We start from the raw sequence: 22,197 nt of genomic DNA on the forward strand, positions 1-22,197 counted from the left end.
TGAGGCAAAGAGAAAATAAGTCAGTATAGTAACTTAAGACCACACTAAAATACAATGGAGGAAATGCAAAAATAAATGTATTTTAACCATCAAAGTGCTAGGAGAAACTACGGTCCCTGTACTGCAAGGGACATGAGATCTTGAGGCTTCAGAAAGATCTGGAATCATGGCGTTCTTGAAGCAGGGGCTGCAACATGAATTCAGGATGAGAGTGCAGCAGAGCGTATGAGTTGCCCTTACCAGCCATGGGATCTCTGAGGGCTTTTTGGAGACCTGAGTTTTCTCTGAGACATGTAACGTGATTCTCCATACCCCAAGTTATGTCTAGCAGGCAGGATTTAAGCTTTAACTGGCATGATTTCAGTTATATCAACCAAAGATCTCGGTCTTCCGCCACAAACAAACAACTCTAAATTAACTGGTCTGAATAATTGAACAGGGGTTTGTTTGTTTGTTTATTTCAATTACTGTTTGTGGTAGCAGTGGGTGGAAATGAAATCTTGCCACTGCTTTCTGCTGTCTATCAGATTTGGAGCTTTGTTCCTCTCTGAACCTTTGTATTGCATGCCATTCTTTGTCATATTTATCCACTACTTCTTGAGTGTCCTTTTATTTTTCATTTGTGAGGATCCAGTGTATTACACTGGGCATTGTAGTACTCTTGATCCAAGAACACTATTGGCTTTTTCAAACCTTCTGTGAGATCAGTATTTTTTTCCCTAGTCTTTCCTTTATTAGTTAATTCTTTTTCCTACATTTCTGAGTTCTTTACATTCCTCTGAATGATTTTTGGCAGGCAGTGTCTTTTCATTTTCATCATATTCCAGCATCCTGACCTCTATAACATTATTGGCATGTCTGATGTGCCAGTTTTGGTTGTTCTAAAGATGTCCTTTGTTTACAAGTCCTCTGATTTTCTCGAAGTGCTACATTTACGTGTACTGTTGTGACTACAAATATCTTTTATTTTAAATGTCATTGTCACCATGCAAAAATTATTATATAAAATGTCATACGAGATACAAACCTGGGTCTTCTTCAGTTTTTATTTTGCCATGCAACTCTTCCAGGGTTTACTGTTTACTCCCATGGCATCAGCATCAGGTATTTGTTCTTTTGCTTTGCCCTCTCACTTTGCATAGATTTCTTTGCTATATATTTTTAATTCCTTCATTATTTCTGTAGGCACCCCAACCTACTTGAACACCCTCTGCCCCATGCTCCTGTGCATGTTTTACCCTGCAAGGTCAATATGCTGTTCCCAGTTCTGCTTGTCGTTGCACTGATGGAGACGTTGTCCTTCCACCTTCTTCCTCATTCCTAAGTAACAAATGCAGCCCTAGTTTACATAGGTAACAACTGAGCTTTGAGCCTCTGTCCCACTTTCCATTCTTAATTTGGTTTCTGTGACCTAGTATTTGTCCCATGTCATCACTTCATGGCTCTGGAGCTGAGTCATGGTCCAGCTCGACTCTTGGGAGCTTTCCCAGTGTTCGGTATTGCTGCTGAGGTTTTATTTTGGATGTCGTTTCATTGGTTCAATGTAGCAGTCTGCAAGAGCTGGAAGTGTTCCTGCAGCTACCCAAAGCCATGAAGGAGTTAGGCAACCAGGCCAGCTGCCTGTAAAACACCTGCCCAGTCGATGCCTGTGGTACAGAGGTGCTTCCCGACCCTGCCTCATCCAAGGCTGTTGCTGTATATTTAATTGGCACTGCACGTGTGCCTCTGTGTGTCTATCTGAGAAGGCAAAACCAGACTGTTAAAGGCTGTTTCATCAACTCTTGTCGGCTGAAAGTGTGAATAAGCCTGGTTTAAGTTGATTGTCCAGGCTGTTTATGTTGTTTTTTGAACTACAGCCAAATTAAATTTCTGAGGAGGTTGCTATTGCTTTCTAAAGATGTAACCCCCTATCTTTGTTCATCAGCTCAAAGGTATTTACTAATCATTTTCTGCGTTTGGCAGAAGAACAACAAGTAAAATAGGAGCTTTGTAAGTTACATGGTCTTGGTAAATGTATATTAAAATACAACATCCTTTTATTTGAACAATATTCATAAGAGAGAATAATAATTATTATTAATGTTAGAATATTACTGTTTTGCTTTATGCCTTAGGAGATTACAGTCTCTGCGGTAGCATTAATTAATCTGTAGCTTGGCTGTGTAGGCAGAAAGCAAATAATCTCCTAGCAGATTATTCAACATTAGCATACAGTCTTCCATCTCATACTGTACTTTCAAAGAGATTCTCATCTACTTTACTGCAACCTTGCACTAACCTTATGTTAACAAATTTATAACTTGGAAATTATTCTGCTGACATCAATGGTGTTACACCATGCAAAACCTGTTTAAAATTAGATCCAAGGTATTTCATTTTTTAAATTTTAAAATGTGTTCTAAATAATATTCACATGCTGCAGTAATTGATGGTTTGGGATTACTTTTTCTAGTTCAAAAATGAAGGTTTTTTGAAGGTTTTTAGTCTGTTTTTTCCTCTCTCTTTTTTATACTTATGATTGCTCCCTTAGGCAAAATCACTGATTTCCTATCTTCCCCTTGCACTCCAGTTATATTATGAACCGACAAACTGAATTGTCTGCTAGTTGATTCTTGAATGCGGATTCTTTTTAATGCAAGCAGAGCATGCAGGAATCTCCTGCTTTACGAAACAGAAAATGCCTGTCTGTCTATCTGTCTGTCTACAGAGTATTATACACTAGAAAAACAGAAATAAAAAAAAAAAATAGAAACCACACAAGAGTTAAAGGAACTTCATTAAAGTACAAAGTCAAATATCTTGAAGCTAGGTAATGCAAGTATTTCAGGATCTCAGTTTGGACCTTATCTTCGTATGTTGAGAGAGCTTGCTTTGTCTAGCCAATACCCAGAGCATGTAAGGCGTTTCAGGGAGGTTGGGCTGTCCACAAATTTAAGCTATCCGTCCCTATCAGGTCTCTGCTGGGCATGTGCAAACTGCCACATTTCTGTTTTTTCAAAGGCACGTGAGTTGACCAGGCTGGGGTGAACTTTCACCAGGATGGCAGAACACATACACCTGGCACAGCTGCCAAAATCTGCTTTTCTTGAGTCCTGGCCGTAAAATACAGGAGGGCTAGAGCTTTCTGAACAGTCCACGGTTTTCATCTGGCAGCAGCAGAGTCTTTATGGAGAAATAACGCCCCAGGGGAGGCACCCGGGAGCCGGGGATGGAGCTGCCAGGTCCCGTTCTTTCTCTGTTCCACCCGGGCTGGTACGAAAACGGGCCAGAGAGCAAGAGAGACCTTTCCAATACAGAGGTTGTGGGATGCTGCTTTTCACCCAGTGTCCTGGGAGAAAGAGAAAAAGGAGGCGAGGGTGGGCACACGTGCTGCTGGGGTGCCGCTGGGCAGCCTTCGTTAAAGGCCGGATAAGGCCCCGGCAGCTCTGTGATGGGAGAAAGCTGAGCACACCAGCAGCCCAAAACAAACAAGGGCTTTTCCTTTTTTTTCTTTTTTCTTTTTTTTTTTTTTTATCAAGAAGTTTTCTTGATAATCCGTTGAGTGACACGGTGGTTAGTACTGTCCTTATGGGCCTCCTATCAACCGCTGCTGCTTACGAGGAAGCCCGTGTCAGATACTTCAGGTGAGCTGATGCCTTGGAGTTATCTGAGGGGCACGCGTTCATCTGGAGGAGAGCCTCCTGGAAATGAGTGACCTTGTCTAAAACTTCCCCAAGCCCCGCGGCAGGGCTGTGACAGCCAGGCAGCTGAGCCGAGCCGAGCCGAGCTGAGCCAGCCTTGGGAGCGCGGGAGCCAGGAGGAGGAAGTGGATGGGGGGTCGGGGTGGCAGCGGGGGGCTCAGATAACAACCGCTCGTGGAAATCCAACCTACACGGGTTGTGCGTGTCGCCAGTGTGAAGATACATTTTTTTAAATTGTTTAAGTAGCACCGGAGGCAGTGGTGTGACCTGCAGATGACTTCTCCGTTTGGAACTATGGAATGCAGAATAAGGGGGGGGGGGGGAGAAAAAAGCCATGGAAGAGACACATCTATGACTGCTTTAGCTGTTCTGCAGAGAAACTTTCATTCCTCACAATTAAAAGGGAAATTTTTAGAAAGTTATTTCCAAGTTTGACATGGCATTGATTTCTCTTTATCTGGATTGCAGATTTTTCTGAACATTCAAGTATGCTGAGCATTCATTGTAAACTCTTCAAGAAGAGTTTTTTTCTTTTTTGTTGTGTTTGCTGCTCATTTCGCAGCTTCCAGAACAATAGACCTTGAGCATATGATACCTACTAATTTGCCTGCTGTTTCAGGTGTTGCAAGTAACAACAGTCCTCTCTCTTCAGTTTCTATATGTTATTTCTATTTTATAGTTGCACTGGGATATCTTTTTACAGAGAACTGACTTTAATATATCTTTTTTCACTTATATCTGACAACGAGATGACCAATGTGCTGTCCCGACTGTTTTCCAAAGCCAAACAGAATTTGATGATGCTAAGTTTTACCTCTTAAACTACTGCTGTTATAAGCTAATGCATTTCTTTGCAGTCACTTTTGGTGAAAGATAACCACATGACAGTCCTTAAGAGTCATGTCTGTATTTTACCCAGTGTGATTATATGTCATGCCTTCGTTGAAAAAAATACATTTCTCAGTTTTTATTAACAGATAAATCAAAACAACACCAAATTCAAGGTGGGGAGCATAGCATCATTCTACTCATAAGCCAGTCTCATGATTTTTGAAGGTTTGGGTTTGACAGCTGGCCAAGCTTTTGTATGTGGCCTGCAAAGGTCCAGTCTGATTTTGGGGGGTTTTCATGCGTTGCAGGGAAGGTAGCCTGCAGTTTTTCCACCCATTGGGGGATCCTGCACCAACATACTTCAGTATCCTCTTTGATTTAGAAGGACTAATTTGATCAAGTCCTAATGAATTTCTGGAGCTAATATCCCCTGAAAAAGGCAGGAAAGTCCCTAAAATAAGAGGGTAGTGATGGATAGCAAATTTTTTTCATAGGTAGCAGAAGCATGAACAGGGAAAATATTTTTACCTTCATTCTACTGGGATTGCTGCACCTTGGTCCCTCCATGACATCAACAGCAGACCTCCTGTCTGAAGAAGAAAATAGGAAATACAGAGTACTTACATTTTTCCAGTGAAAATACTTTCTCCCCCAAGAGACCACTTTGGTCTTCCCTATTATAAAATGTAAACACTTCTTTATAGTTTGAGTATAACCACACTTCAAACAGCTGCTGCCTCTCACCTGTGCTGCAGCTCTCTTTCTGCAGTGAATGAAGCCCTCTCTTCACAGACTGCATGTCCATTGCAATTCTTTAAGTGCTTTGGGACCCTTTGGGTTGAAAAGTGTGATATAAATTTAAGATATTAAATCGGTAATAACAATAAGAGCATTACCAGTTGCTGATGCTCATGTTATAGCCATACTATTAACAGCAAGTTGGAAGATACCTACACTGGTTCAGGTATCACATCGTGAAACCCTTTTCATTAATTGCACGTTAAAAGTCACGAGGATGTTTAGCCCCAGCTAATCGCACTGTACAGCAGTCCAGAACCTGCCTGATCTTATAGTTAGGAATTTTCTTCTAACATCCCACTGTACTGGCGTTTTGGCAAGCTTATATCCATCTGTTCTTATACCACTGGCCTTAACTTAAATAGTTCTTTCCTTTGGTGATGCTATGACATCGTCTCCCAAGTGACTGTATAGCATGCAGTTATATCACCTCCCAAGTTTTAGTATGGTTGACTAAACAAATAAAATTTGTCCTTGTGTTTTTATAAGCTGTTTCTGCACCCCTTGACCATCCTTATAAGTTTTCTCTATATCTGCTCCAATTCCAGGTTGTTTTCTTTTAACAACACTACAAAGAGTAGTATTTAAATACTACACAGTATTTGAAATAAAAGACACATCAACCCATGTCTCATACACTAGCAGTAATACGCCCCTGTTTTGGCTGGAAACACCTCATACTGCACATACTAAGATTGTGTTTCCCTTCATGATTGCATCACACTTCTGATTCACAATCACCTGTGATGAACTGGTACCTCCAGGTTGTTCTTTACATCAGCTATTTCAAAATACAGTGAGTCTTTTGTTTCTAGTCTCTAAGTGAATAATCTGAAGCTTTTTCCTCTTGACCTTCAACTCCTTTCCATGATGACAGCCTTCATACTGAGCCAGTTGTTTCTTTCTAACCTGAGCCTCCTCTGTACTGATGTTTCTCAAATTTAAGCTATCAACTGTCTTCAACTTGTTTGTAATATTTTTCACATTATATAAAGTGCCTGTAATGAGTCTTAAGACTGATAATGACAAAACACACCAGTAACTTCGTGCCAGCCTAAGACTTCCCCTTTTGTGACCTGTTGCCACCCCCCTTTATATATTTTATTATTGCTCTGCTGTACCTCATCTTCTCCAGCTTAGCTGTTACTCATTACTGGAAGGATAAAATAGCCTATGTTGTGCCTTATCCTGTCACAGCTAGATCACTCTTAACAGCAAAAGTAGGGTGAAAGCTACTCAGATGCTTCCATGTTGTGCTGTAAGCTATGAGACAGAAGTATCTTTTGTAGTGACAGGGCATGGCTTGGAAAATCAACGTTACTTTAGAAAGTTTGCAGGAAAGAATTGATACTTTTTTTCTATTATTTCTTCTCTCTGGATTGAGAGTCAAGGCCACTCAGTATGTTCCATCTCATCCGATCCCAAAAGGAGAGAAACAGAGATGCTTTCTGTAAGGCCAGCAATTTGTGCAAGTCGTCTTTTAACATTGGTTTTAGGTTTTGTCATTTAAATTTGTACTTTGCTTATTTGCATAAAAGGACCCTGCTTTAATTTGAATCACAAAAGAACTCTACATCAAGTTCTAGATTACTCTCTTCCTCTGTATTATGTAAAATTATGCACCAGATTATATTTTTTTCCTTACCTGCATTTTCTTCCTGCAGTGGAGTACTGGCATTTGTTTAATTTAACGAAAGTCAGATTCTGCTGCTGCTAAGAGTAACCAAGGTAGCAACTCAGGTAAATTAGTTCTTGAAAAAACTTCTCCATAATTATTTAAGTAGCAGCAGTTGTTGGTTGGATTGGGGTTTTATGTTTGCTTTGGGTTTTATTTTTGTTTTTTACATGCATATTCTTGCTTTGTTAGATTTCAAAACAATAAAATAAGTTAGTAATTTTTGTTGGCTTTTTATGTGCCTTGTTTCAATGCTCCGAGTCATGTTCTGCATGAATATCCGTAAGAATCAAATCATTACATTTTGCTTAATGCGTTTCCTTTTTGCACTTCTAGCAGCACTGGCTGGTTTTTTCTGTTAGTATAACCAACACCCGGCACAAAGCTTCTGTTTTAAAATGAGTGCCAGTCTTGGATATTTCTTTAATTTTTTCTTGTTTTCTAATTCTGCGTCAGAGGTTCAGACTTGCAGAGCATTGACTACTTCTGCTAAAATTAGCAGGAATACTCATCTGCTCAACTTCAAGTGTGTTTTTCTGCATCAGGGCCAGAGCACTTGCAACCTGGCGAGATGAAGATCCACGTTCTGCTGGCTTATCTCCAGTCATTTTATCAACATTTGCAGTACCAAACCACTGCTTTATCATTCCACAGGAGGCAATACAGCTGACATACGCATGATGTTACTTATGCTTATGTTACTTATGCTTACAGTTATAAGCATGTCCCCCTTTATTCAGCCTAGTCAAGCTTTGTTCGCCATATGCTATACCATATGCTGTAGCTCATGTGCTGCTACATAGAAACTTTTGATAGGATTAACTGAATTATCCTCAATGTGAAATAGACCAAGTTTTATTAAAAATAAATATGAAATGTCAGGGTAAAGATGCTCCGTGTTTCATGGGAGATCTCAGATGAGTGATATTTCTGAAAGGGTTTTGAGTGCTGGGGGGCAGTTATTTTTAATTAGTGGTGAATTCAGTTTGGGAGATTATTTTTTTTTCCTTTGTTTTGTCTTTTGCCTCTAAATCTCAGTATTCACGAAGAACTGTGTGAAACAAACACAAATCTGTTGTATTTTTTAAAACTATTTTAGTCCTGTTTCCAACTCCTCTTGCGCTGACATTCTACAAACTGGTTTTCTAAAAGGACTGTCACCATCAATTTTGCTTTTTTAAAGGACTTTAATTCTTTCAGCATGTTCATATGGTTTTATAAAGCCCCAGATACATGGCAAATCCCCTTGGTGTTGTAAGACAAGATTGCTGTTAAAAAATGTTTAGGCTTAGTCAGCTTCTTCTCACTACTGAAGTCATGAGGGACTCTGGGAAATGGTGTTTATACTAAGCTTAAATTGATAGGGCAAGTTTAATGCAATCAGGTCAAAGGTACAACTGCTTAGCTAGTCTCATCAACCACTCGGGTTTCAGCATCAGTTTATAAGAAAAGGCCTGTAATGATAACATCTGGCTGCGAGCGCATGGGCTGCATTCTCCGTGCAGTGATTGAATATCATTTAATGGTGGGGAGGAGCAAACTGAAGGGCAGCTTCGTTCCTGAATTATGGTCCCCGATAGATAAGGTACGACTGCCAGACTTTGATCACCCCTGTTATCAATTCACTTGATGAAGAGCCTTTCTCCAGCATAACCTGGACAGAGATGTCTTCCTCAAAGGAAGAAGGAGTGCAGTCCATTGCAAGGCTTGTGGGGGGATGTCAGATCCAGGACAGAGTTTCACGGTTTCCTAGCACGTACGCGTGCGGCTGGTTGCTGGTCAGGCATTGCTTTCAGCGAGTGCCGGGCGACCCAGGGCAACGCTGAGGAAATGTTTTAGACGGAATAACGAATTGGACTGCTCTTCTAACGTGAGAAAGCATAACGTTCAATTATATATTTCCTGTCTCGTACTATCCAAGTTGGTGCGTGGCAACCTAAATATTCGAGATTACTGCAAGGCAGGCCCCAAAACATACACTTGTTAGGAGAAGGTAGATACCCGAGACATCCTGAGGGATTTTAATCATAGGCGAGTCTGGTCTGCTGATCTTAATTCAGACCCGAAGAAGGGCTTTTGCATACGGAACATAGCTGGTTTTGCCAGCCAAATAAGGTTGTCAACAAAAAGGTATTGCCTTCTTTGCCCTGTACATATCATTTTTATTTCTTTTATGAGCAAGTTTCTAGATTTTGATCCACACTGGATGAAATTTTCTGTGTTAAATGTCTGTGCCAAGCTGAAGAATTTGGGAAAATTCAGCCAAAATAATTTCTAATAATCATTACAGAAAAAAAAAAAGGAGTTGTTGTCAATGGACATCTGTAACACCCTGCTTTGAGTTGGGGGCTTGAAATATGGCAATGCTGTGGCTTGTATGTCATGGACATACTTTTTTTTTTTTATCCTGTGAAAATCAATGCATGTTATGAGATTCAGAAAGAAATCACAGTTTACGCACACTTAGCAAAGTCTTCATTTTTTGCAGGTAAAATGTCAGAATATTTAATTCATATTCAACATATTCAGGCTTCTGATGGTGAGTTGTGTTATTTCTAGGGATCATCAAGCATGCTCCCTCCACCCTGCCAGTACCATCAAGTTGAATTGAATGAATCTGAGCCAACACATGGCTTTCTCTGTGGTTAGAGGAACCACTTGCTTCAGAAGATCAACATTGTCTGTATTCCCAAGTATATTGCTTACACTGAGGCAGCACAGACCTCAAAGCCTAGCAGGTTAGTGATTATCTGACCTAACTGTTTTCAGCAAAGGTCCCATGAAATTTTCTTTGGTTGCACACAAAACAGGGAAGCAGGTTCTCAGTTGCATCTGTCACCCAAAAAAGGAGTATACTCTGTCTCAAAGAGCATGTGTGGGTGGGCTGTCTGTAAGTGACAACATTAAGAAAATCCATAACAGCCAACGTGGGACCTAAATGTTGAATATACCCACCCTCATTTCAGCCTACAAGTCCTTGTAATCACATATGGCACAAGCGTTACTCCGGATAGGGGCATGCATTTTTTCCATTTTCTCTGCACGTGCATGTGAACTGTTTCCATGTTTGTGTAGGGATGTTCTTTATGATGTGTTTACATTGTTTTGCTGATATTCAATATGTATTCAGCGGGGATGCCTTTCATCCATGTCAAATGAAAATAGGGTAATTCTTGGCAGTCAACAGATCTCTCTGTTTTTTAGACATTCATTAATTAAGAAACTTCAACGTACAGGTTAGGTTCATAAGGCTTGCCACTCCTTTTGAGGAACCAAAACCCAGGGAGACCGGACAGCTTGCTCACAGGTCAATGGCAGGACAGAACATGGGATCTGACTCCCAGCCCTGCTCTCTAATCATCAGGTAGCATAGTCCTGCTCCCGGGCCAACGCGCACCCCATTGTAAGATCAACTCTTGTACGTGATAACAGGTAGCATTTTACACTCTTTTGTCTTGATACATATATTTTACTGTGCATAGTTGTAAATCGGGTAGTAAACCACTTTCTAATGGTACGGGACACAGTCAGCCAAAGCTTGGCTCACAGTTCTTCCACAGCTTTGAATTGTCTCAGTAGTTTTCAGTGCTTAGCTTAGCGCGTGTAATGTGTCTTCTCATACAGATGGGATGAGACCCTACTTAAAGCAGTAATGATTATATACATCATACTTCTAAATGTATAAACTGCTTTTGAACATACTGGAAAAGCTAAAATACCAACTGTTAAACCAATGAATCATACTTTGTAAGGGAGTGTTTTTATATATAATACATAAAATCCAACTGTATATGTACAGGGAGGGTGAATATTTACACATCACATGTGTAAGATATAAATGATCCTGATGAACATGACTGAAGTAAATTATGTTAGTTCTCCAGTTAGAACTATTTCTACATTAGTTTCAAAATGTTTTTGTTATACTGTAGATTCAATGTCAGGAAGATGAAGGAATCTGGGCTTTTAACTGCAACCTCCACACTGCAGTGTGACTGTGGGGATGTTAAAAATTAAACATTTGGTTTAAGCATTAAACACTAAAGTTTTCTTTTTAGTTCCTAGACCTGTATAAAAGCAGATTGGGAAATGGTTTACAATACTTCCTATTGGGAGCTTCCACACCGACAATGTCAGAAATTACATCACTTTTCTGCTATTTGTTTTTTATAGCTTTTCAAGAAGTCTTTAAATAGCCAGCATGTAATTTTCCTGGTGATAAGTGATAACCTCTAAAACAGGCCTATTTTTCTTTTAAGAGAAGAGTGCTTCCGTCCTGCCTCCCAGTTAGTTGACTTTATCAAGGGAAGTCGCCATTCATCCCCAAGTCTTGCCAGTCCTGAAAGGTGTGGAAGGATTCATCACTAGAGGGAGTTGTCGTGTTCTCAGTAGTCAGAGCTTGTGATGGATGGTCTTGCAACTGGTACCATGGTGACTGGTCCCATGCAGCTATCTGCAGGAAGGATGGTCTCATCCGTGCTGTCGACTCGAAGTAAGGAGACCCTGTTGACCCTTTTCTTATTTCATGCTCCAAATGTCTCTTCCCAGGTGGAGGACCAAGGAGAGAAAGCAGCCTTCATGCTCCCTCTGCCCCCACTGGCATTAGGCCCCATCTTGAAGGCTTTGCACTTGGGAGAGGGAGTAGGTAGCACATGGTCTTGCTATATAAGGGTGATGGGGAAAAAAAAACAGGGTGGGAGGAGAAGTCCTGGTGGATAAGGGGGAGTGAAAAAACCCTCCAGAGAAATAGGGAAGGGAAGAAACAGTAAAAGTCTGAAAGTCCCAGTAGGACAAATGGAATAGACGGTAAAAGAAAAGCATATGAGGGAGATGGATAGATAAATGGAAGCAACATAGAGGGGAATATGGCAAGTGGAAAAGAGGTGTGCAACGAAGGAAACAAAAACAGCCAAGGGAAGATGAGGAGAGATCATGACTTCTTAAAATGGGAAGATATATGAAGATCTTAAGGAGGGAAATAAGAACACATTTGTGGCACTGAAGTAAAATGTTACATTAATAAATAAATCTTCACCGTCCATCAGCGAAAGCTGAAGTGCCATCCTTACGCTAACTTTATAGAGCAAATTGAGGAATGCAATCATTGAGGACAAAATGGAGTTTGGAAGACCAGTCTGAATATGTGACGGACAAAGGAGACAATAAAAGGAATAACTTGTTTAAGTTTCACATCATGTTTACAGCAGACTCTGCCTTCCACTGGACAGAGTAACCAGTATCCCCAGCTATGGCTAAATATGTAACAAAATCTACAGGGGTAGGTTAATCCAGCTTTATGTTCCCCTCAATCTGAGCCGGGCGCCTTGACTAAGGCCGCTCTGACACACAGTTCTTTCCTCTCCAAAGTGACATGAGCTGTGGGAGAGGTTCATGGTTGCTTTTTCTCCTTGGGCCAGGTCCCTGTGACATGCTCTTCTGTGGTCTCCAGGGTCTTGGAAAGGTACCCCTGCTCTAGGACAATCCTCTCGTTTTCAGCTACTTGAGTGTACTGCATCCTGTACTCTTGGATAGTCTGCTGCAGTGTTTCCATGCAGGAAAATTATATGGGAAATATACAAAAGCATGTGGATTTGGTACAGGCTTATTCGTATTTTTAAATAGAATGTAATTTGCTATTGGCAAATTAATCTCATTTATCCTACTTTCATTTGTTTAAACCATGTGAGTAGAGTTATTCATGTGCAAAGGAGTTGGCAAATGCTGCCAAATCCACTAATACATCTGGCTGCTGAACATAGCATTTGGAAATGGAGTTATTTGCCATCCTCATTTTGTATTTTGCTAATTTCCATGACAACCCACTGTGATATTAGAGAAACTTACGGCTTTGCCTGGAGAAAAAAGCAAAAATAAATTATTAACCTGCCAATATCACACAGGGACTACTAGAAAACTATAGTGAGCAAGACAGATTTGCAGGACTGGACTCCTTTGTCAGTGGTGGAAGTAGTCCCACTAACCTGTTGCACGATATATTTAAAATCCAATTCCAAGTCTTTGCGTTTGTCTTTTCATTTTATCAGCTTTCAGTTAGGAGAATTTATTGACACCGCTCCAGCTCTTTTGTGCATACGTGCATGTGGCTACAATAAAGATATAAATCTTAATCATACTTAAGAATTCTAGGTTGGGGGATCCCACGTGCTGCAGATGACACTAAAGTGGCTGTCGCGTTTTGATTGATTCCTCTAGAATATCACAGTAGTATTATCTTCATCAGAGAGCTGTAGGCTGCCCTGGAGGCTTGCCAGACGCCCAAGGGCTGTATCGTATTTACATGAAATGGAGCATATTGCCACCCTTGGCATTAACACAAAGGCGCGTCCCAGAGACCGCGCAGGTCCCAACACGCCATGAGCCGTCTTAATCCAAGCGGACAGGCCAGGAACTCCGTATTTTCTACAGCCCATGTACCTGTCTGCCTACCAGGGTGACAGCAAGCCTCTCCGGCTGCACTATTTGTATGCTAAGCAGGCAGTTAAAACAACCCAACAGTGCAGCCAGTATAATTATCTTTTATCTCACATGAGTTCAAAAGGAGGGCTTTCCCACTGCCACTCTGTTTTCATAGCCGTCTGCTCCAGAACCATTTTGGCTGTCGGTGTTTAATGTAGAAAATTAAAGGGGGAATGACTGTCATAGCTTCCTAATGACATCTTGGGGATATTTTATATGCTAAGTCATTCGTATCTTTTACAATTTAAAAGCATGATGACATCATACACATAAAGTCATACAGGACTGCCTGAATGTTTGCAAATAAATGTTAGAATTCATGGCGATCTTTTTTCTCGTGCCAAAGATGATTAAATACTTCAGGTCCATTTTCTTCAAGCACTCTCTCTGTAAATAGAAATGCCTCTGTCTGTATCTGTTAATTGCTAATAGAGAAGAGTCTGCAGACAGCTGTATGTTGCAATCTTTTATTTATTATTTATTTATAAATTACAATTGAAGAAATAAAAACAATTATTATGGGAAATTATTTTCTATCAACTCTACATACATTTGCAAATAATAAGTAACATTTCAACTCTGCCTAGGGCCCCCTTGTAAAGAACAGTATTGCACTATTACAACTTCAGGTCAATAACATATCTTTTCTTGGTAACACTCACGGTGTAAGTATTGTCTAGTTACCTTTTTCTGTCGTGATGCTGTGGCTTTTTGGCTTGTTGATACTTGACAAAGTATATGTATTTCACACACTCCAACAGCTTTGTATCACTATAACATACTGTATTAGCTAATGAAGACTGAAGCCAGGCAATTTATTTTCATTATATATGCAGCTGATGTTCAATAAGCCTGAAAAGTGAAACAGAAATACGCTAAAACATGCTTGTATCATTTTACTACTTTGATTAGATCTCTGTTCATGACTGTATCCTCGTGTGACTCTGATACAGGGTGTATTTCTTTCACTCATGTTAATGTATGTGTAGTCTGCTAAATGGAAGACCTGTTGGTTTGTGGGTGGTTTGTTTGTTTAAAAAAAGCCTAACAAGAAATTATATCAATTTAAACCATTTTAAGGACTTCAAAAAGTCAGTCTGTACCATGAAGTCTTTATATACAGTTTTGAATCACTTTTAGGGAAGGAAGTTGGTGTACCAATTAACTGCTACAGGTCATGAAATTGCGTATCATGTAAGATCAGGATTCCCCAACACTGGGACACTTTTAAGATTCAGCTGGACAGGGTGCTGGGCCATCTTGTCTAGATGATGCTTTTGTCTAGATGGAGCTTTTGCCAAGAAAGGTTGGACCAGATGATCCTTGAGGTCCCTTCCAACCTGGCATTCTATGATTCTATGAATATATCTGAAATACCTGAAAGTCCAACAGGCTTTATATTTGAAATCAAGCCAGCGTCCTGACCTGTTACAGTCACGGTGTTCAGCCCTGGTTCTGTAGCGCACCGTGACAGATGTACCTGGTTGCACAAAGGTGACAAAGTAAAATCCACCAGTCCCATAGGCGTTTGACTTTGGACAGAAATGTCAACCTGCATTTCTTGGAAGCAAGTCGTGTCAGCAAAACGAAGCTAGCTTATCACATTCTTAAAAGCCTAATTTAAAAATCGCACTTAAACAGACATCCCAGCATTTACTTTTATTAGGTGTACTTACGGCGTTTGATGAAACATTTATTCCCTGTCCACGACTGGTTGTGTCACGTCTTGCTGTATCTGATAGCAGTGCTATTCACAGCAATGGGGGCTTCGTGCTGTGTGCCTTTCCAAGTGTTTAGTGGTGGACACCCACGATGAAGCAGCAGTTTACTTCGCTGTTGACATACAATATTCCACTAGCAGAGTAGGTGTTCTCGGTAATGATTTCAGCAAACATAAGGCGCGGTCAGAGTTGTCTTTGCAGAATAATGGAGAATGCAATCCTCAGTTGCTAGCAGGTGAAATATGGCTCTCTTAATCAAAGTGATCCACTGCACATCTATTTCAAATCCAACATATAATTTAAACTTGTGTGTCTGCTGTTTCTGATTACAGTGCCGTTCAGAGTGTTTGGGTTTCAACACAGTAAGATGGCTGCAGTTGAAGGGGAAATATTTCTTTTCTACTTCCTCTGAAGCAGTGGTCCTATCGATGTACTTCAGCCTACGAGAAAACAGGCCCTATTTATCTGAAGCAACTCAAGATAAAATACAGCCAGTTGGCATCACATGTCACATCTCTTCAAGCACAATGTGTTTTAAAGAGAATAGGCCAAATTCCTCCCCAGTGTAGCTCCATAGAAACCCATTGGTTTGATTCGGCAGTTAGCCAAATATAAACACTGTTACAGAAGAGATTCATTTGGAATCAAACATGGAAAACTTTTGAGTTAGGATGATATCTGAAAATACTTGCTCAGTGGAATTAAGACATTTGAAATACTTGGCTAGATTCACCTTAGGGTTTATACTAGTTCTAGTGTAAACTTCATGGTGGATCAGAGCCACAGATATCCACAGGACATGCAAGCAACGCAGGGGAAAAGTGACCAAAGTCCACTTTGCTTCAGGGAGTTGTCTGCAGATGTCTGCAGATGACCCCCAAAGTGTGACATGCTCACTGGGAAGATGAAGTGACTGTACACTGAGCAATGACCTAACGTATTTAACATATTTGACATATTTAACATATTTAGCGGTTGGACTTGATGATCTTAAAGGTCTTTTCCAACCAAAATGATTCTATGATTCTATATTGCCTTTCCTTCAGGACATGTCACCTTTTGAACACACATGGAACTCAAGTGGGAATTAAAGCTGCAGAAATCAACGTCCTTTCTCCACCAGCTTCCGTCTACTAATAATTCCTCACTGAAAATGGGTTTCTTTAAAGGTCTGGGGTTTCTTTTTTTCCTGTTCATATTTGGATGATGCAATGGCAGGAGACACCCTAGGGTGTTACCACACTTTGAGAGGTGACTTCAAGGCCAGCAACACTCCCTGCATGCAACACTATCTCGCAGTATTGTCTCATACCATTGTTCTCTGTTGCTTAAATACTTGGAGAGGTCCATCATGCTTTGTCATTGCACTTCAGCCTTTTGGAGAGTATGGGAGACAGATCTCTCATGCTAAGTGGAATAGTTCAGCACTTGACAGTGACTTGAAAATTCTTCACCCATGATTTGTCCAGACCAAGGCATTCAGCAGGACGTACCAAATGCCTCTCATGCTTTTAGTAAATTATTCTGTGGTACCCCACGTAATGTACAATTTATTTGTATTCATTGCTGCTTCAAACTGCATTTTAGGAAGAATTACAAGACTGAACTCATGGAAACAGATCCTATTTTTTAGACCAATATAAACCACTAGGAGCTCTGCTAAAGGCAGAACTGCCAAAAATCAAGATCAGGCCTCTATGGTTCTTGGCATATGGGAACTTGCTCAGGTTTGGTTCCCATTAGTTATTTAGCACTTTTAGTATTTTTGTTGCTCCTGTTGCTTCATTCCACTAATTGCCAGGATCTTGAAGAATTTTATTCCATGGAGACAAATGCTATATTATTTTTTCCAAGCAGTGTTAAATCAGCAGGAGTTACTTGTATGCAATGTTATAATAGCAGTTGAAGTAATATGATATGATGTGTTTATGCCTCGGTTAAAAATATGTCAGTGGCCAAGCTATGTCAAAATGATACTGTGATTCTTCAGTTGCCAACGAAAAAGTAATCATATGCTCCAATTTGTTTGAGCATTGTTCCCTACACACACTCACCCACTCACAGGTCCTACTCATTGAATGCTGCCTTCTTTTTGGCTGCCAGCAATGAAAAGTAGAAAAGCCTCCTCACGCTAGCGCCCATTTTAAACACTTACTTGGCATAGGTATTTCCCATCTCTGCTTGCAGGCATTTGTAAACACTACCCATCACAAACACAAGGACAGCAACAATCTCTGTGAGAGCCAAAAGCATGCTCTCAGGTCCAGGCCTTAACGAATGTGTAGTAAGTTGTAAAAATGTGGACCGACCGTTCAGCATCACGAATAAGAGCAAGCAAGCTATGAGGCAGAGACTAGCAGCCATATGGTCTTTACCTTTGACTTTAGGCTACTTGGCAGAGATGTGTCAAGTGTCTCGTTCAGCTCTTCACTGCTGTGCAAACACCTGCACTAAAATTTAAACTTCCGTTATATAAAACTTTAACAGAAAACAGCATTCTCTTAAAGCGGGGCTGAAATCTCCAAGAGCTGGCATAGGAATGGACTTTTCTCTAAGGTTCAGGGTAACCCCTGAGTAATGTGGCAGATGGATTCAGTTAGCCTCAGTTAAAATATGAGGAGAACATTGGGCTGGTTTGGCAGAGAGATATTGCTGCAGGGGTGGGAAGAGAGCCTTCAAGGAGAAAGTGTAGGAGCAAACCCTAGTGCAGAATCTCACAATACCGAAATGTATGTCTTGTTATTGAAATTAACTATCATGAAAGAGAAATTTTGAATGTATTAAAATGTGCAGGACCCTCCCCAGCTGCAAGCAGTAACAGGTAATATCCTGATTAAAAAAAAGATACAAATTTCTTTCCATTTGCTTGGGGTTCATCAGAGAGTATCCAAACTTTTATTGTATCAGCAATTAAAGACATAAGCAGAGAAATGGAGGCTAGCTCCTTAAAAGCGTTGTAGAACAACCATCAAATCCCAGTTTGACTCTCTGGCAAAAGGAATTTCTGCTTAAAAAACATGGAAGCTTCTGTCTTCCTCCTACCTGTGAGGACACTGTACATACTGTAGAGAACTACCGAAATACAAAAATTAATAACTATATTGAAGAAAAAGAAAGGTGGCTGATTTTTTCTTTTTTCTGATAGCTGGTGCTTGCAGTGACAGAAGCATCTAAAAGCATGCACTTCCAGTGTATTTCTTGATTTTGTAAATATAGGTCTGTTTTCCAGAGGTTAACTTTACAATGAAATGCAATTTTTTAAATAGAAATATTTCTTAACTTGAAATAGTGTTGCCTCATCTGCAGGACAAAGTAATGGTCATATTAGATAACCTGAAGATTGTAGAAACACGGTAGTAATGCTTGCATGCATCTTGTTTACCTTCTGTGGATACAGGTAAGACACTCATTGCTTTTTTAAACTTCCAGTTTCTACTTCCACCCCTTAGTTTAAATACAATAATTTTAATTTAAAAAGGGGGAAGGAAGATGATTGCTTGCTGTCTCTTTTCCATTCTGCAATTCAGGCCCTACTTCATTCCCCCAGTGCATTTGTTTCCATCTGACAAGTACTTTATTACATGTAGCATGATCTAGGTCTTGATGGGGCATTGTTTGTGCACAACCAGGCAGGTGTTAAAGCTCCTTTCATCATCTTAATGACACATAAGCATCTCTAGAACCTTCAGTGAGAACACTTACCTTACAACAGAGCGACATCCCGCTTATTTTGTAAGTGCAGTCCCTATTCCAGCCCATTTTGTCCTTGTGGATCCAGAGCACAGCACTTTTTGTCATCATTTAATCTCATGCTGTTCCCCAGTATCCGTAGGGTAAGACACCAAGGAATAAGATGGGCTTGGTCCCTTCATTTCTGTTTCCAGCTACTCAGCACAAGTAGCTCAGTGATTTAGCAGACACATAGGCGCAGTTACCTTTGGGGACAGATATCTGCCACTTAGAGTCCCCTTAGGAGCCGGCTGTATCTCTACTGGAACTATTGCAAAAGGAAAATGTATTTGTGTAACTGAGCAAAACACAGTGGGAGTCTGGTGCTCAGTCCAGGGCGTATGAGTTCAGTAGCCCCAGGGAGGGACAGCCTGGATTCCCCATCAGTTGGGGCAGAAATAAGATTATAGATGCGGTTAAACAGTTCTCTGCTGCTGCTTGGAGGAAGGGTGAGATTTAAGGTGAAGGGTTGTTCAGGTCACCGTCAGCGCAGTGGAGGAGGCCTGGACTGTACAATAAGAGACTTTAAGGGCTTGTACTGATGGCGCATTAAGAAGGAGGCAGCTTGATAAGGTCTGTTGAATTTGAGCTGGCAAAATATGCTCCTTTACAACTCCCCTACCCCAGGCTGGTGCACTCATAATTTTCTGAAACAATTGTTGTTTACACTGAAGTTTTCCATGCTTGGACTTTCTCCAAAGGCAACTTTCATTGTCAGGTTTTAGCAGAAACCCTGCTGCTTGGATGGGCACATGGAGGGAAGAAGGATCTTTTTAAAACTGCTGAATCTTATGCTACAGTCAGGAAACAAATGGCTGAAGTCTGGTACTCGGAATGAATGAAAGTCTTCCCTGATACCAAGCACAGCCGAGCTTTTGCAGGACAATATGAAGTATGTGTTGCTTTAACCCATTTGGTTAAGGTCAGGAATGAAGTGACTCAATGTCCTGGCTGGTTACAGAAATGCTGTTCCTCCATGCAGAACTGATTTGAGTATTAAGCTATGGGTTCAGTGTTGTTGATTTCAACATGTGATGGATCAACCCCACAATTTAAGAGCAACCTCAATTGTCCAGAGAACTTGCAAGCCCTCCTGGCAGAGTTGTGCAAGACCAGAGGGTTAGTTTGTTTTGTTTTGTTTAATGGGGTTGTAACCTTGCCAAGCAAAGAGGCAGACTGCACATCAGTAAGGACAACTTTTTCCCAGTTTTAGTGCTCTGCTGAGATCACAACAATCTTCAAGAGCAGATCTTTAAGTCTTTTTAAAAATTGCTTTTGGTAACATGACCCTTTGGGGTGTTGAATTACAGCAAAGCTCGCATTTCCACTATATTGTCTTAGCTAAATCAGGAATTGCTCTGCAATCTTGGAAAAATAGTTTCAGCTTTTTGTCTCCTTCTAAGAGGACAAGAATTAGAAATGACCTGACAACAAATACTGTGTAAAGATAAGAAATTACTGTTGTTGTTACAGAAATATGGAACTACTGTGAGTTACTACAAATACTTGTTTTATTACTGTCATTACTATTATTGAATTAGTAGCTGTGGAAAAGATCTGTAATGTAAGAGGAAATAGAGGACTGAAAGGAATAGTTTGTTTGACTGAAAAGGAAGAGAAAAGTGTTAGGCAATTAAGAATTCTCTTTATGGTCCAGTCCAAGAAAAATATTCAATAAAGTTATATTGGTGGTAATCTAGTGATCTTCCTGGTAGCAAAATTGGAGGTAATTTTGCTATCATTTCTCATTATTCTTATTATCTACTACCACATAAGTAGCAATCCAGAAGTGCCCTGAGTCTGTTTGTACCCAAAGCAAGCATCAGCATCCTTCTTGAAAGCATTCCAGATGTAACCAGGGTCATAACAAAACAGAAAGCTGACGGTTTTATTGTGATGCATGTTACAATCAAGTAGTTATCTGATGGATCATCTGCTTTTTATGATCCATGATGAGAAATATAGCTGTCATATGAGGAATAGATTTCTCATCATAAAACTTACCTCTGTAATTTCAGCACCTGAATAAGTGCTGCCTCAGGTGCTGATTGTGCTAGTAAACACTGTCTGAAGAGTGATTTCCCCATCTGCTTCTCCTCCTTCCATTTAAATACACAGTTTGGCAACGAGTGTGTTTCTGCCGTTCCCTTTCCTTCAGCAGCTGCTGCTATTAGAGATCTCATACGGGGAGGTTCCTGTCGGGTAGCTGGTGATGCAGGAGTTCACCTGGGGAAAGAAAAGCCTTTGCAAGGTATGTGGGTCAGTGTTTCTGCAGGTAGCTAGTGAAGCAATCTCTCACGGGGAAGTTAACTCTCCGGTGGAGCAAATCGCTTCAAGCCGCTCCTGCCATTGGAAGGGGCTGAATTCATCTAAGTCCTTTAACTGAGGTTTCCAGTGTAATTAGTGAGAGAAAAGCTCCTACTTTATGTAGCTTTTGTATCTCCGTATGGGTTAGGCTCTTAACTTGTCATCTGGGTCGGATGTCTAAAGTCACAGCTTTCAAACCCCTCGTGCCGTATTTATGTACAGCGTTTTTTTGATGGGAGAAAACAAGATACACATTGCGGGCATAGATCAAAACATTAGGTCCCCAGAAAGCTGCAATGGTTTCACCACTATCCGTAAGACTTCTGGTATGAATTGCATGGATGTTAAAAGCGAGGAAACCTCTTCGACTAACGTGATGATTGAACCACAGGAACAAATTTTCCTCTCGGATTTGTGCTGCGGACCCCCTATGTTAGGGAGAGGTTATACATTTCAGTGTGCTGACAGACACTGTTACATACTGTGCTTTATTCACCCCTGTTCCGCTGGCCTCCACGAGCCCTGTGAGCCTCTGAATCCCTCTGCCTTTGGCACTTCTGCTGGTGAGACTCCCAGCTGGGGGTGTGGTTTAGCTAAAATGGGTGCTTTTCACCAAAAGAATAAATTATTCCTATACTACTGTCTGAAAAGGGTGGATCTGGAGCCAATTTAGCAAGCATAAGTTACAATTGACTTTGGAAGTAATAACTTATGCTTTGAGCTTCCTTAGATGTATAGCCAAGGAGCTGTCTGACTGCATGTGTTTTTACACATCTTTCAGCTAAATTAGAAATCCAAGTGCAAAACTTAATGTGAGAAGATATCTTGGAGATTTGTGACCTTCCCAGAAAGACTTTGGGTCCATAAACCAGCCAGAGGGTCTCTTGGTTTCATATACCTCCCCCCCCCACCTCCCCACCCCCCCACAATATGACACATCAGTAAATAGTAAATGGAGTTTATTGTATCTTAATTAATG

General features: G+C 40.6%; 2 protein-coding genes across 2 annotated transcripts in view; one reads left to right on the forward strand and one right to left on the reverse strand.

Moving 5' to 3' along the window:
* GMDS (GDP-mannose 4,6-dehydratase) overlaps positions 1–22,197 on the forward strand; it is a 433,308-nt gene that overhangs the window by 393,498 nt on the left and 17,613 nt on the right. The gene's annotated exons all lie outside the window — the stretch shown is intronic.
* Positions 14,040–22,197, reverse strand: part of FOXC1 (forkhead box C1) — a 40,375-nt gene continuing 32,217 nt past the window's right edge. Inside the window, exons 4-6 of the transcript XR_008575803.1 lie at positions 20,916–21,137; positions 15,138–15,622; positions 14,040–14,313 (exon numbers count right to left, since the gene is read on the reverse strand). The gene's annotated coding sequence lies outside the window, so the exon portion shown is untranslated. The remainder of the gene's footprint in view (positions 14,314–15,137; positions 15,623–20,915; positions 21,138–22,197) is intronic.

Source organism: Grus americana, chromosome 2 (genome assembly GCF_028858705.1).
Source record: "Grus americana isolate bGruAme1 chromosome 2, bGruAme1.mat, whole genome shotgun sequence".
Lineage (NCBI taxonomy): Eukaryota > Metazoa > Chordata > Aves > Gruiformes > Gruidae > Grus > Grus americana.